The sequence below is a fragment of the Rhincodon typus genome, chromosome 1, assembly GCF_021869965.1.
Source record: "Rhincodon typus isolate 14 chromosome 1, sRhiTyp1.1, whole genome shotgun sequence".
Lineage (NCBI taxonomy): Eukaryota > Metazoa > Chordata > Chondrichthyes > Orectolobiformes > Rhincodontidae > Rhincodon > Rhincodon typus.
The window spans coordinates 19,195,203-19,210,015 of record NC_063332.1 but is presented as its reverse complement, the minus strand read 5'-3'; the positions used below and the strand labels follow the sequence as shown (position 1 = coordinate 19,210,015).

General features: G+C 41.7%; 1 pseudogene; it reads left to right on the top strand.

Annotated features, from left to right (window-relative positions):
• The first annotated feature begins 9,523 nt into the window (after positions 1-9,523).
• LOC125484381 lies at positions 9,524-13,128 on the top strand (annotated as a pseudogene).
• The last annotated feature ends 1,685 nt before the right edge of the window (positions 13,129-14,813 follow it).

The following is a 14,813-nucleotide window of genomic DNA, read 5'->3' as shown; positions in this document are numbered from 1 at the left end:
GCAGGTTTGGCAGCATCTGTGGAGGAGAAAACAGAGTTAACGTTTCAGGCCCGATGACCCTTCCTCAGAACCGGACCCGAAACGTTAACTCTGTTTTCTCCACCACAGATGCTGCCAGACCTGCTGAGCTTTTCCAGCAACTTTGTTTTTGTTCCTGATTTACAGCATCCGCAGTTCTTTTGGTTTTTAGAAGCTAAATAGTACTGTTTTGAAGTGGGAGTAATAGTAACTAAAGGTACATATTCACAAATATATTCGTGGGGTAAAATGGTGGCCTATGCCCCAAGGACAGAGTTCAAATTCTACCACTGTAGCTAGTGGAATTTAAATTCAATTGGCAAAATCTGGAATAGAAAGCTAGCTACGATAGTGGTGACCACAAACCTATCCATCAATTGCAACGAAAATTAATTTGGTTCACTAATGTCCTTTAAGGAAGGAAATCTGCTGTCCTTACTTGATCTGAGACTCCAAATCTACTAACACCTCTGACTCAGAATTGGCTAAGCAGGATAATTAGGGATGGGCAACAGCTGCTGGCCCTGTCAGTAATGTTCACATCCTATGAAAGAATAAGCGAACAAGCAGAAAATCTATGAGTGTGACATGGCAAATTGATGTAATAGTTGGGAAAGCATGAAGGATACTTAGCTTTGGAAACAAGGATTGATTACAAACAAAAGAACAAATCACTAGCTAAGCCTTGGGTAGAATATTGTGAACAATTGCACTCTGCACTTCAGGGAGGATGTTGAGACCGCAGAGAATGCAGGGAAGATTTATCACGGTGATACGGGAATTGGGTTCGTTAGTCAAATCAACAGATTTTCCTTGAGGCAAAGAAGATTAAGAGGTGAGCTAATAGAGGCATTCACCATTGCAAAGAGTTTTAATTAGGGAGGCAACTGCCTAGTGGTTTTATTGCTAGACTGTTAATTCAGAGAGCCAGGTAATGTTCTAGGGCCTAGGTTGAATCCTGCCGTATTGAATTTGAATTCAATAAAAATCTGGAATTAAGAGTCTAATGAGGACTGCCATGCCATTGTTGATTGTCAGAAAAACCCATCTGGTTTACTAATGTCCTTGAGGGAAGGAAACTGCCATCCTTACCTGGTCTGGCCTACATGTGACTCCAGACCCACAGCAACGTGGTTGACTCTGGCCTAGTCAGTGACACCCACATCCCATGAATGAATGAAAAAAAACCAGTCAGCAGAATCTGGTTCCTGTGGCTGGTGAGTCAGTAACCAGGGGTCATAGGTCTAAAATAATAGTCAAAGGAACTGGAGGAGAAATGAGGGGAAATTTCTTCAAACCATTGTTATTGTCTCTAAGACAATGCCCGAGAGAGTCGTGGAAGCCTGCACAGCAGCTTTCCAAATAATGTGGATGGTACTGATCCGCACGGTGACGTGGAAAATCCTGGAGTGTGGCACTAAATCAGGCTGCTCTTTTAAGATGCTGACGCAAGCATGAAATGTTGAATGGCCTCCTTCTGCACCAAAGCTTTCTACAATCCAAACACTTTGTCCGTTGTTATTGATCAGTGGAAATCATTGTTCACCACTTTCAGCCTCAAAATGCAATAACTTTGCACTTAGATTCCCGTCAAAAAGGTCCTGTTTTTGACCCTGTCATCATAAACATAAACTCCCATGCCTGATATCATTCTAGTCTTTGGTCAACTTTTATTCTTCAGCATCACCACAACAAATTAGCTGCTCACTTATCTTGTTTGTTGCTTGTATTATCTTCTGAGAATACAGGGTAAGGAGGTTATGTTGGAGCTGTATATCATGTTAGTTAGATTGTAGCGGGAGTAGTAGGTGCAGTTCTGGTCATCACATTATAAGAAGAAATAATTGCACCAGGGAGGGTGCAGAGGGGATTCACCAGGAAGTTGTGTAGCCTGGAGTGACTCAGCTATGAGGAGAGATGAGAAAGGCTGGGTTTGTTTTCCTTAGAGCAAAGAAGACTGAGGGCAGATCTGATTGCGGCAATCTGAGAAACATAGACAAGGTAGATAGAAAGAAACATTTCCTCTTTGTGGAACTGGCACTAACTAGGAAGCACAGTTTCAAGGTCAGGAGCAAGAGATTTAGAGGGTCTTTGAGGGAATATTTCCACCCAGATACGTGAGGATACCTGGAACTCACTGCCTGAAAGATTGGTAGAGGCAGGAACCCTCAAAACATTTAAGGTGTATTTAGATGAACACTTGAAATACCATAGCACACAAGGCTATGGGCCAAGGGTTGTGCTTCTGTGATTTCGCTGGAAAATAGGATCAGAATAAATTGATACAAGTGGACCAGCACAGGCATGATGGGTGAAAGGGCCTCTTCCCATGCTGTAAGATCTCTGTAGCTCCAACTTGTGACCTAACCCAAAGATTTGATTCGAGACTTGTAACCTTCTTGTTTATATCTCACTGACCATTTCATTCTATTCTAAAATATTGGCTAATTGTGGATTTTGTTTTGGACTTTCAGAGGATAAGTTGTGAGTGCACAGTACATATCACTCATACTTTGTCACTATGAAGTAAAATTTTTCTTGCTAAAAGAAAAATTAGATAGTTTCCTTTTCTGCCACAATAAATTAAGTCCATGAACAAAGTAATTTGAAGGATGCAGTTTGGTTCATGCTCATTAAATAGAGGAGAAAGCAGGAATTCTCCTGGTATTGATTAAACTTCCATCTCCCCATACAGTTTCTTCTTTCCCAATGCATGTATTTATGCGGATATGGATATATATCTGTATTTATGCGATAAAACACAGGAATGGGTTATAATTCATGTGTTTCTGACTTTGATTTAATCGACAACAGGATGCTGATTTGAAAAAAGCAATGATTTCCCTCCCCAGCAATGTATTTTTATATGAGTTATTACAGCAAAATCTGTACTAAGTAATGTAGGCTGCAGGTTGAGATGCCTTACTTGTGTTGTGATTCTAACTGATAGTAATATTGGATAAGTCAAATATCAGAATGAAACCAGCTCAATAGATCATAAGTTTTATTTTGTCAATTGTTTTATCATGGTGGTTAGTCACCAAACATATTTACTCGGGCTGCCAATGTTTCTTTAACACAAGAACCCAGTGTGTTACAGCAAAGAAACAAACAAACCTCCATGTATTCACTTAGTAATTACATAACTTGAGAAATTCTGAAACGTGCATAATTCTTGATTAATTATGCTTGTGTTGATTATGTCAATCATTAATTGATGCATCCTTTACCAGCTCGAGTCCAGTTGCCAACCAAGCTGTTCTCTTATGCAGTATAAATGCCAGCTTTCTCCTTGAATTGATACACTTGTGAACTGTCCTGATGAAAGCAAGATTAAAAGCTTTGACAAAATGTGAATTACTGGAAAAAAAGCAGGTCTGGCAGCACCTGTAGAGAGAAATGAGAGTTGATGTTTCAGGTCCAGTGACCCTTCAGAACCCTTCTAAATTTCTGTTTTTGTTTCTGATTTCCAGTGTCCACAGTTCTTTCGGTTTTGTTTTGACAAAGTGTGCCTTGTTTTCTGCAAAGCTACACGCAGGTCAGTTTGAAAAAGTCAACACGAACAGCAAACAAAAAACTCTTCCCAGTGATCTCCTTCTCAGATACTCAATCCTGGAGAAATATCGTTCCTGTCTTAATAAGAACCAAAAGAACTGCGGATGCTGTAAATCAGGAACAAAAACAAAGTTGCTGGAAAAGCTCAGCAGGTCCGGCAGCATCTGTGGAGGAGAAAACAGAGTTAACGTTTCGGGTCCAGTGACCCTTCCTCAGAACTGGTTCCTCGTTCTTATCTTCACTCTTCAATTTCTTACTGAACTGGCTTTTGCCAGTTTTCCTTCTTGGTGTGTTGCAACTGTCTTAAAATTTCTTTCTAGTCCTGATGGCCTAAATCTCCATTTGGTACTGAGAGCCTGGACTGCTTTTCAGTTTTGAAAAGCCAAGAGATTCCTACAAACTTTCACAACCTGGAGATTTTACCATGCCGCTAGATCAAAGACCCATTCGTGAACTGAAAGACCTGATTCTTCTGCTGAGATGGAACTGTTTTCTGCTGTCATGAAACTGAAACCTGATCCTACTGAACTGAAATCAAACAAAACTACCAGTGTGCCTTGATCATTTATTTTCCTACATGTCATCAACCCAGCAATGTAAACACTTCATCAGTTAAGGATATCTGGCTAAGCACTTACTATGTCACATGCTTTCTTCGAAATATGTATTTCGGTGACTTTTTCAAATGACTTCCTGGTCTCTTAATAAAGCAAGTCACCTTCACAGAACTGAAACAAAAGTGATCTGTCTGTATTTTGAAAATGCAAACTTCCAAATGATAATATTATATATCCAAATGGTACATATGATACACCTTTATCACGCTTGGTAAAGCCCACTGTTCTTTAAATAAGCTCCTTCAGTTCCTCTTCCCATTAGACGGACAGCAGCCTTGTAAGTTCAGATTTTGTCAAATAACTTGTGAAATTGAATTGAATAATCTTTATGATTTCTGACGTGGCACCAAGAAAAGAAACTGCAAAAGCAGACAAATTGCCAATACGACCCCAATGGTTGCTAAGGCCATTCAGGGAAGGGAACTTGTCAGTTTTATTGTCATGGTTCGTGCTTCCAGTTACATTCTAGATGTCTGGGTCGTAATATCCAGTAAACGTAGTCAAATAAACAAGCAAGCGGCTCATTACCAATGTATCTGGCACTGATGACCAATGAAAGTAGCCAAACTAATGGTCTTACAATCAAATGAATAAATAAAATTTCAATGTGCCTTGTCTGAGAAGTGGAAAGGTTTTGGCTGCTGTGCAATTTTTCAGAGTCATTTATCAATCTTAGGACGGTGGTGGGGAGAGTGCGTAGAGGAATGGGAGCTGAGCTCGGTGTTGGAGGAAGGGTGTCAGTAAACTGTGCTATAAACAGAATACTGGTTTAGTTGACCTAATCTCATCAACGGCTTCCTCACATTTGACGTGGGTGTAGTAATGTCTGATTCCTGTGATAAAGAACCAGTTTTTCAGTATTATGGGGAAGGGGGTAGGGGTGGGGGGTGGAGGGTGGTGTGCGGCATAGTAATAGCCTAAGGTCATGAGTAAAAATTTCACTTTGGTTAATTGTAGGATCAGATACAGTACACCTGAAAATAATTAGGAAAAGCTGTTTCATTGGAGCCCCCCTCCAAGCTGATACATTAATGTCCCTCAGTTTAAGATAATCTATCACCCTTATTTAGTTTGTCTTGCATTTGGCTCAAGTCCCACTTTATGGTTAACTCTTAACAAATAAATGCTGCCAGTGCCTGGCACAAAGAGAGAGCAATTATAGAAAAAAAATTGCTTCCTTCTGTGCTGCAACCATTTTTATAAGCTCTCTCTTACTTATTTCATTCCCTTCTCTATACCTTTAAATTGTACCAGTATTCCCTTCGTTTCTCCCCTCACGCAGCCTGTTCTCCCTTTCTGGAAACGGTTGTGCTGCCACGTTTTACGAGTAGATCAGTTTGGCTTTACTTCCCATGGTGTTTGTTTTCCCACATTCCTGACCAGTCTGTGCCTTGGCTGGGTTTTACAGCTTTGTCAGTAAGGCATAATGACTCATGTTTAGTGAGGACCCTCCTAGCCTCATTTTGACACAATTTGATAATGCCTCCCTCAAAAGACTCCATGCTGTTCATCACTAATCAATCTGGTCTGTAACCACTGCTTCTGGTTTGTTTAATTCCAGGTTTGGAATCTGTTAGCAGATTAGTGTTAATTAATTGAGTTTGACCCAGAATCCTTGTTGAAAACTTTTAAATAAACAATATCAAAGAAATGCCTGCCTGAAACGAGTTTTCAAATGACACCAGTAAAATGGAGACCAGTAAAAGGGGAGGTGATGGCCGAGTGGTATGATCGCTGAACTGTTAATCCAGAGACCCAGATAATGTTCTGGGGACCCGGGTTCGAATCACACCATGGCAGATGATGGAGTTTGAATTCAATAGAATATCTGGAATTAAGAATCTAATGATGACCATGAATCCATTGCCGCTTGTAGGAAAAACCCATCTGGTTCACTAATGTCCTTCAGGGAAGGAAACTGCCATCCTTACCTGGTCTGGCCTACATGTGACTCCACACCCATAGCAATGTGGTTGACTCTCAACTGCCCTCTGGGCAATTAGGGATGGGCAATAAATGCTGCCTGGCCAGTGATGCTGTCATCCAGTTAATACATAAAAGAAAAAAAGCATTACTAGGTATCAGAAACCTGAGCTTGTTTTCTTTCAAAGAAACCATTAAGGGAACAGAATTTACCATAGTTGGCAATTAGCCTTTAAATTCTATGACTCATCGGTCGTGGGGTTTCTCGTGGTAGTGTCCCTACCTCTGAGCCATGAGTCCTGGGTTAAGGTCCCACCTACCCCAGCGTTTTGTAATAACAACTCAGAATGAATGGTTTATAAAGTGTCAGCAGGCAGGTTACTGCCAGTGTGAGGGGGAATGGGTTATCTGCGGGCAGTGACATGTTTCCTCTGTGAGCTGAATTGAACAGTACAGTGTCTGAATGCAGCATCACATGTTAGATTCGGTGTCAGGTCAGGTACAAGAAGTGAGAGAGCAAGAGAAATAAAGGTGGGTTGAGGAGAGAGAGTGAAGATGTATTTGCACTTAAAAGCAAAATCTCCAACATCAATTAAAAGCTGAAGAAATGAGATCCCACACTTCTAACGGTTTTCATTGTCAGAGAGATTATTCCGTAGTACTTGAGATTTGTCAATCCATGAGGAAGAATGATGGAATGTCCCAACTTTCTACAGCAAGTCTAATACATACTCACCATGTGAGTCCAGGAGTTTCACACCATTTAGTACACATTAATGATTAATCAGGTCGTGAGCCACTGGTTTCAGAACTCTTAACAGTGGAGTGATAACCCTCAGAGAACAGCAATAAGCTCTGTTCACCTCACCATGACATTGGTAGTAAACGTGAACTTATTATTTTGAAACGATCTCATTGAACCTCTGAAAATTATTTGGAGTCAACTGAGGAACACCAATAGTTGACTGCCAGTTGACTGATGAAGGATTCAAACACCAGGAACAACACAAGGAAGCAGAAGAGGAAGTCAGCTGGCCAACATGGAAACTATATTTTGAGCTTTGTTACTGGGGAAATACATTGAGCTAGACAGAATGTCAGTTCAAGTGATAATTGGTATGTGTTTCTGGAGAAAGGGAAGCATGCGCTCCGAGATTCATAGAAGCTTAAAGCACAGAAAGAGCCCTGTGCTAGCTGTCAGAAAGACCTACCACAATATTCTTATTCTTTTCCCATAGTAGTGAAATGTACTTCTCTCCAACTGTGTGTGTACCTATAATATTCAGTTTTAAAAGCTGTTATAAAATGAGTCTATGTTTAAAAAAATGGCTGGAATGCATGAGCTTAATGTATTTTCCTTATCTATGCTCAAGGAAGAATCATAGAATCCCTACAGTGTGAAAGCAGTCCTTTCAACCCATGGAGTCCACACTGACCCTCCAAAGAGCATTCCACCCAGACCCACCCCATCCCTGTAAGTCTGCATTTCCCATGGCTAATCTACACAGCTTTGACATCCCTAGACACTATGAGAAATTTAGCATGGCCAATCTACCCAACATGCATATCTTTGGACTGTGGGAGGAAACTGGAACAAACCCACGCAGATATGGGGTAGAATGTGCAAACTCCACACAGACAGTCACCTGAGGGTGGAATTGAACCCAGGTCCCTGATGCTGTGAGGTAGCAGTGCTAACCACCACGCCACCCATGTAAACAGGTGAACCACTTGAGGGGTAAGGGGGTGTTGCTGTTAGTGATTGAGAATAGTAGGATTATGTTGCCATTTCAAATGGCAACATTTCAGTACAGCTTGGTCAATTGTCATACATTAATTCTGCATTTGAGTCTAAATCAAGTGGACAACCCAAGATAAATTGACTAATAGATTGGACATTTGCCAAACGGAGCTTCACAAGGGAAACATTGTTGAAAGAATATCATCGTATTAACTTGCGCGTGAGTCTGTTGTCCTGGGCTAGGGTGGGACTTGGGGGAACAGAGTGGTTTCAAAGCCGCTTCCTACAGCCCTCAGGGTAAGCTGTTTCAGAACTTTTAAATATAAAATGATAAGCCTTTCAACAGTTGTGTGTCACACTTGATTCCAGTACAATAACTGTTTTGTCTCACGTGCTTGCTAACAACAGCCGCTGCACAGCTATTCTTTCAGCCATGAATATTGGTTGCATTTTGTAAAATGTTGGGACCAGGGGCCACATTTTCTTGAATTGAGTACAAATTAAATCTATTTGTTTAGGATAGACACGAACCCTACAAACAGGGTGTGAGACATGGTGAAACTCCAGGAGTTGGAGGGTTTGAGCTATCGGGAGAGGCTGAATAGGCTGGGGCTATTTTCCCTGGAAATCCGAGGTTGAGGGGTGACCCTGTAGAGGTTTATAAAATCATAAGGGGCATGGATAAGGTGAATAGCCAAGGTCTTTGTCCTGAGATAGGGAAGTCCAAAACTAGAGAGCATAGGTTTAATGGGAGAGGGAAAAGATTTAAAAGGGACCTAAGGGGGCAACTTCTTCCCACATAGGGTGGTGCGTGTATGGAATGAGCTGCCAGAGGAAGTGGTGGAGACTGGTACAATTATAACATTTAAAAGGCCAAATATTGGCAAATGGGACTAGATTTATTTAGGATATCTGGTCAGCACGGACGAGTTGGACCAAAGGGTCTGTTCCGGTGCTGCACAACTTTATGACACTATGTCTATGGCTCTAAATAGGGAAAAGAAACTTTACACTGCTTTTTCAACTCCAAGACATCCCTGAAGCTCCTCTGTCTAATCACTATGGCAACATACAAAACAGAGCTGTCAATCTGTACACAGCAAGATGCCACAAACAAGAATGTGATAATGACCAGATAATCTATTTTCAGTGACGTTGATTGAAGAATAAGTATTGTTCAGGACATGAGGCAAAACTCCGTAATGTCCCTGGACCTTTACAGTAACCTCAGAATACCTCAATTTAATGTTTCATTGGAAAGATAGCACTCTGACACTTCAGTCTCCACTTATAATTTACGTTCAAGCCTGAGGAGTGGGAATTCTGACCCATAAGTGAAGAGTCCTGACATTGTACCATTGATCACTAACATGCAAGATGCTGACACTGTCAGGAACTGTCGAAAGAGCAATTTACGGTTAGATAACTTCAGGACTTTGTAAAGTGCTTAACAGCCAATGATCTTTTAAAGTGATCGCTGTTGTAATGTGGCATGTGCAGCAGCCCATTTGTACACAGCAGGTTGCCACAAACAGCAAACTGAAGCTGTTATACTGATTTTGCTAACAATAGGCTACGTCAGTGCTTCTCAGATATTTTCCTATTGTGGCCTGATTTTGACCCGCGAAAGTTACTGGGACCTTAGATCTGTCAGAGTGGACAATGGGGAATGAGGGGGCGAGAGAGCAGAGGAGGGAGCGAGAGGCCGCTGAAAGCGAGTGGCAGCAAGAAAACACTTTCAGTGAAAAGCATCGGTCTTGCCATTAGGTTTTTTAGAACACAATATCAGGCAGTAAGGCCACGCTCACTATTTAAAATACTGCAGGGGTTTAAAGGGGCCTCACAACTACTCACACTGCATCAGGGCTGCATGTCAGAGCTCGCAACACCAAATATTTGGTGACCCACCCCACTGGGGTCACAGCCCACAGTTTGCAAAGCCCTGGGCAAGGTCACCAAGGATCATAGCCTTTTTTTTTGAAATAATGTCATGGGATCTTTTAAATCTGCCTAAGAGACCAGGATCTAGGTTTAAGGTCACATCTGTAGGCTGGAGTGCCAATCTAGAGTTGTATGCTTTAATATCTGAGTGGGACTCAAATCCACAAATTTTTGACGGCAAGGCGAGAGTGTTGCTAACTGAGCTATGTCTCGCATTGGGTAAGTGGGATCAGTTTATTGCCTTGATGAGACTGACCACATTGGAAGGCCAACCGGCATAAAGAACTGATATAATGTATCTTTCCTCTGAGAACTGAAGGCAATGAAAATAATTCCAGAGGACTGTGGCATAACATGTGTGGCACCAGCCAGAAGTAAATAAACATCATGAAGTTCGAGAATTATTGGGAGAAATAATGAGTAAAACTGTGTACATAACATAGGGCATTATAAATTATATCAAGTTAACAACCTTTGATTTGTTTAGGCTTTTATGTGCAATGCAGTTTGATTTTATTTAAAAACATGAAATAATGTGGCACAGTTCAGTTAATTACAACAATGTGTTTGGATTTCTTCTTCAATGTCAATGGTTGCAAACAGGATCCTAACTTTCTGCTGTTACCCAGAAAAAGTTGAATGTATAATTTGCAAGCGATTAAAGGGTTTATTGCAGGCTACCTCATACTTGGAATGAAAATGTTCCCAAATGCTGGAGTGCAAAAGTTTTCCATCACAGGTTTCCACTCAGAGGGTTCATTTCAGAACAGCAGTGTGAGTTTCCAAATTGCATTCCCTGTAAAATCACTCCCATTGTGTTCAGTTTTGGTCAATACACCACCCCATTCCCTACCTTCACCCTGTCCTACACAATCCCAGTCTCCTGCTTGCTCCACCGCACCACTTAACTTTATAGCAATCTTGAATTAAGTCAGGTTATGCTTCATGAGGACGATATTTGAAAGAAAAGGGCTGAATTATACTTCAGTTGGTCGAACCCAGATTATATTCCCTTTAGATAAGGACTTTAAAGGGTTGATCTTGTAGAGTATTTAACATGCTGGAAGAAATCTATTGGATAGGTGGGGTGGATGTTGCTATCTTGGTAGTTAATTCCAAAGCAGAACCTACGCAGAAGAGGAATATACACCTAATAACAGAATTAGAATTAAATTCATCTAAAGCAATCTCTGAATATTCTTTTTCACATGAAAGGTGAGAATGTGAAATTCATTGCATCAGAAAGAGCTAAATGGGGAATGATTTGAATGATTTTCCAACTGGGGTCTCACCTCTCCTTTATACCTTTAATCTCCTCCAGTACTGCAGCTCCTCCTGAGATCTCTGGGAGAGATGAACCCATGTCTCCACAGCTTTAGCATTGGGCTCTATCTTGCTATTGCAGTGCTATCACCACGACACTACCATCTTCCCCCATTGCCATCATTTGTTCCACCATTGACAGCCACGCCTTCAGTTATCAATGAACTAATCTCTGGAACTTACAAAACAGCTCCGGTTCCTTTCAAAATGTTCTATAAGATCTACCTTGCTGATCAAGCTTTTGTTGACCTTCCGTGGTATCCCTTTATATCCTCGTCTTTATATTACCTTCTCAAGGGCAATTAGTGATAGGCAATAAATGCTGTCCACATCCCAGGAAATAATACTTTAAAAAATGTGGCTTGGTGCCAGTTACCTTCTGATTGCCTTCTGTGGAGCATCCTGGGATGCCTTGCAGTGTCAAAGGTACTATATAAATGCAAGTTATTGTTAAAAAAGAGGCAGATACACTCAACCTGAAAGGATTCAGACATACCAGCTGCCCTCCACATTACATTCCCCCTTCTTCCTCTCATTCCCTCCACATTCCCCCTCCCACACGTTACCACTCCCCCATATCTCCAGGCCTGCCAGGATTCCGCCTAGAGATACCACAGCAAATACAATGATCAAGCAGTTTCGGTGAATGTGGCTACTCTCATCCAAATCCACTGTCAGATGCAGTATATAGAAGTCACTTTACACCAGTCTTCAGAACAGAATATTCCACACAGCTGCAGTATGTTAGCAGAGTCAAAGCAGCAAGTAGCAGCTGCTTTGGGTTTGTGTGACACTATCTGAGTGATACTGGGATGAAAGCCTTCTCTGTGCTGGTTGGCGAGGGGAGCAGAATTGTTCAGAGTGCATGGCACTGAGGCCCTATGATCTGTTTGTCATGGGACATGGGACCCAGGAGAGAGTCAGTGATCGCCTGGATACCCACCAGGAATGAAGCAAGGGAGCAGCCATTTCAGAGAGGCACATCTGTAAATGGAAACTCTCAATCCCTCTGAGAACTCTGTGCTCTTCCAATTCTGCTACTTGAGCATCCCTGATTGACATTGCTTCTCCTTTCCTGGCTGTGCCTTCAGCAGCTTGGGACTTCATCTCCCCACCTTTCTACATCACCCTTTTCCTTTAAGACACTCCCTTAAAACCCATTTATTATCCTCTCACAGGGCTCCTTGCAAATCTTTGCGTGACGTTTCGGTGGAACATCTTGCAATGTTCTACAGTGGTCAGCCAGCTGGACCTCAGAGAATAGGAGTTCCCTGATTGGGGCTGTTAATCTGGTCCAATCAGGGAGCCCTGGCAGGCAGACAGAAAAGGGCAGTGTCAGTCATACTGACACTCTGGGAGTTGGCTCTGAATGAGGCAGTACTAAAGTCATAGTTCATGTGTAAATAAAGGGTGACTTGGTGACGGGATACTGGCCTCTGTGGAGTTATTCCCACTCTCACTGTGTTATAAGTGCTACTTAAATGCAATTGTTGATGAGTCATACAAGAACTAGCAAAACTTGAGTTGGTAGGAATCGGGGAAAAACTCTAAGCTGACTGGATTTCCTGACGCATTGGCTCTCGATAAGAAAGGTGGAGAGATAAAGAAGGGCCGTCTTGCCATTACCAAAGTGGTTACAAGGGAATATACAGTAAATGTCCACAAGTTTATCAATGGCGTGGGTTTTAAGAGACGTGCTCCACACGCCATTAAGGAAATCTGTAAATTTGCAGTGAAGGAAATGGGTATTTCTGATGTCGGTATTGACACTTATTTGAACAAGACAGTTGGGCTAAAGATGCAATAAATGGTCCACGTGACATTTGTGTGCATTCATCCTGAAAGCACGATGAGGATGAGCATTGTCTGAACAAATCTACGTTGGTAACCTCTGTCCCTGTCACATCCTACAAACGTCTGCAACCAGTCAATGTTGATGAAAATTATGCAAATGCTTGGTTAAAAATAAACCTAAAAAAAAACTGCAAAATAAAATGTAAAGTAACATAGGCAGAAAAATGTAGGAGAAAAGAGTTGACCAGAAAGGGGAGAATCTGCGCAGATGTTATATATTTGAAGATGAAGGATAAAAGGATAAAAGGCTAAAGGATAAAAATGTGATGATTATTTTTCAGGTGGCGCTGAGCACCCTGGACCTGTTTGTGTCAGGAGTCAGTAACTTTTCTCCCTTTTTCTATCTGTGGAGCCGATACTGCAAGATCCAACAATTGTGGGCTGGTGTGTAGGGTCTTTGCGCGATTGTGTAAAGTAGGCTGCTGTGAATCAGGAGGTCTCTTTTGAAGTCTCACTCGGTTGTTCTCAGTGAGAGCGAAAACCAACAGAGAGGGTAAAATAGGGCCCACCAGCTCAGGTTGTCTCACATCCCACGCCAATGCATTAGCTTTATAAAGCAGTCCTTTCATCCTGAGCCCAGAGCCTGGAGGCATGCTGATTCGCTGCCCCCACTTTTGTCACAACAGCCCATTGCTGGAGTTCCTGAGCTTCAGATCCCAGCCTTTGACTGCGTGACTGGTGGGGCACTTAAAATCAGGCTCACTCAGGAAGTCAGAGTTGGATGAGTGTAGATAACTTCGGGGCTGGAGGAGGTTACATCGAGCACGAAGCATTTCGAAAACATGGATGAATAATTTAAAATCAAGGAGTATCACTTAACCAGCCACCAGTGTAGGTTAAGAAAGCACAGCTGTCATGGTTGTAAAATGGTTTTCCTCTGCTACTTCTGTGTTGCAATAGATAAAACTCCCTCACCAGTCCCTGCTACATACCTTCCGTCTCCTGTCACACTGAACCGCAATGTAAGTAAAATGGAAACAAACATTTGATCAAATATTTATACAGCTCTTACCCGATTTCCAAACGCGTTTCACTAACTGTCTTTTACGTGGTATACTTTACTATCCAATTATCAGTATAAGGCTCTGTAAAATCTTTGTAAGCTGGCAAGGTGTGAAATATTCAGCTTTTCTACCATACTGTTAGAAAATAATAGTGTAAAAGTATTGTGTAAAATACACTTGCTTGTATAGTGTGTGAAATTGCACCAGTTGCCTTTCATAGGTTTTAGAACTGTGTCTGTTCTTTTTAGTGAAGTCAAGTTTGAGAGGAGATTCAACAGAGGGAAACAATACTCATTGGCAGAATGGTCTCAAAGTAGAGAGCACCAGTTGGAGCTGATTGGCTAAAGAAATAAGGCAACATGAGGAAAATATTTTTGTGCAGTGAGTAGTTTGCACCTGGAATGTTCTACCTGAGAGGGTGGTGGAGGCAGGTCCAATTGTGACTATAAAAAAGGACATGGATAGGTACTTGAAGGGTAAATAAACAAGAAGAAATGTCCAGGCCTGCAGGGATAGGGTAGTGTGGTGGGAGCAGCTGGATTGGATATTCAAAACTTCCAATTCAGCTCCAAATCCCAATCGACTCTGGAGCTCTTCCTACAGATTGGAGGGTGGCAAATATAACCTCACTATTCAAAAAAGGAGGGAGAGAAAAAAAATCAGAATTTCGTACCAGTTAGTCTAACATTTAATAGGGGAAATTTCATCCATGGATGGGGTTAATATATCAGCATTGATTGAGAATTAGCTGAAGGACAGGAAATAGAGATTGGCAATAAATGGGGCATTTTTTCTGGATGCCAGGCAATGAGAGGAGGGGTACCACAGGTTTAGTAC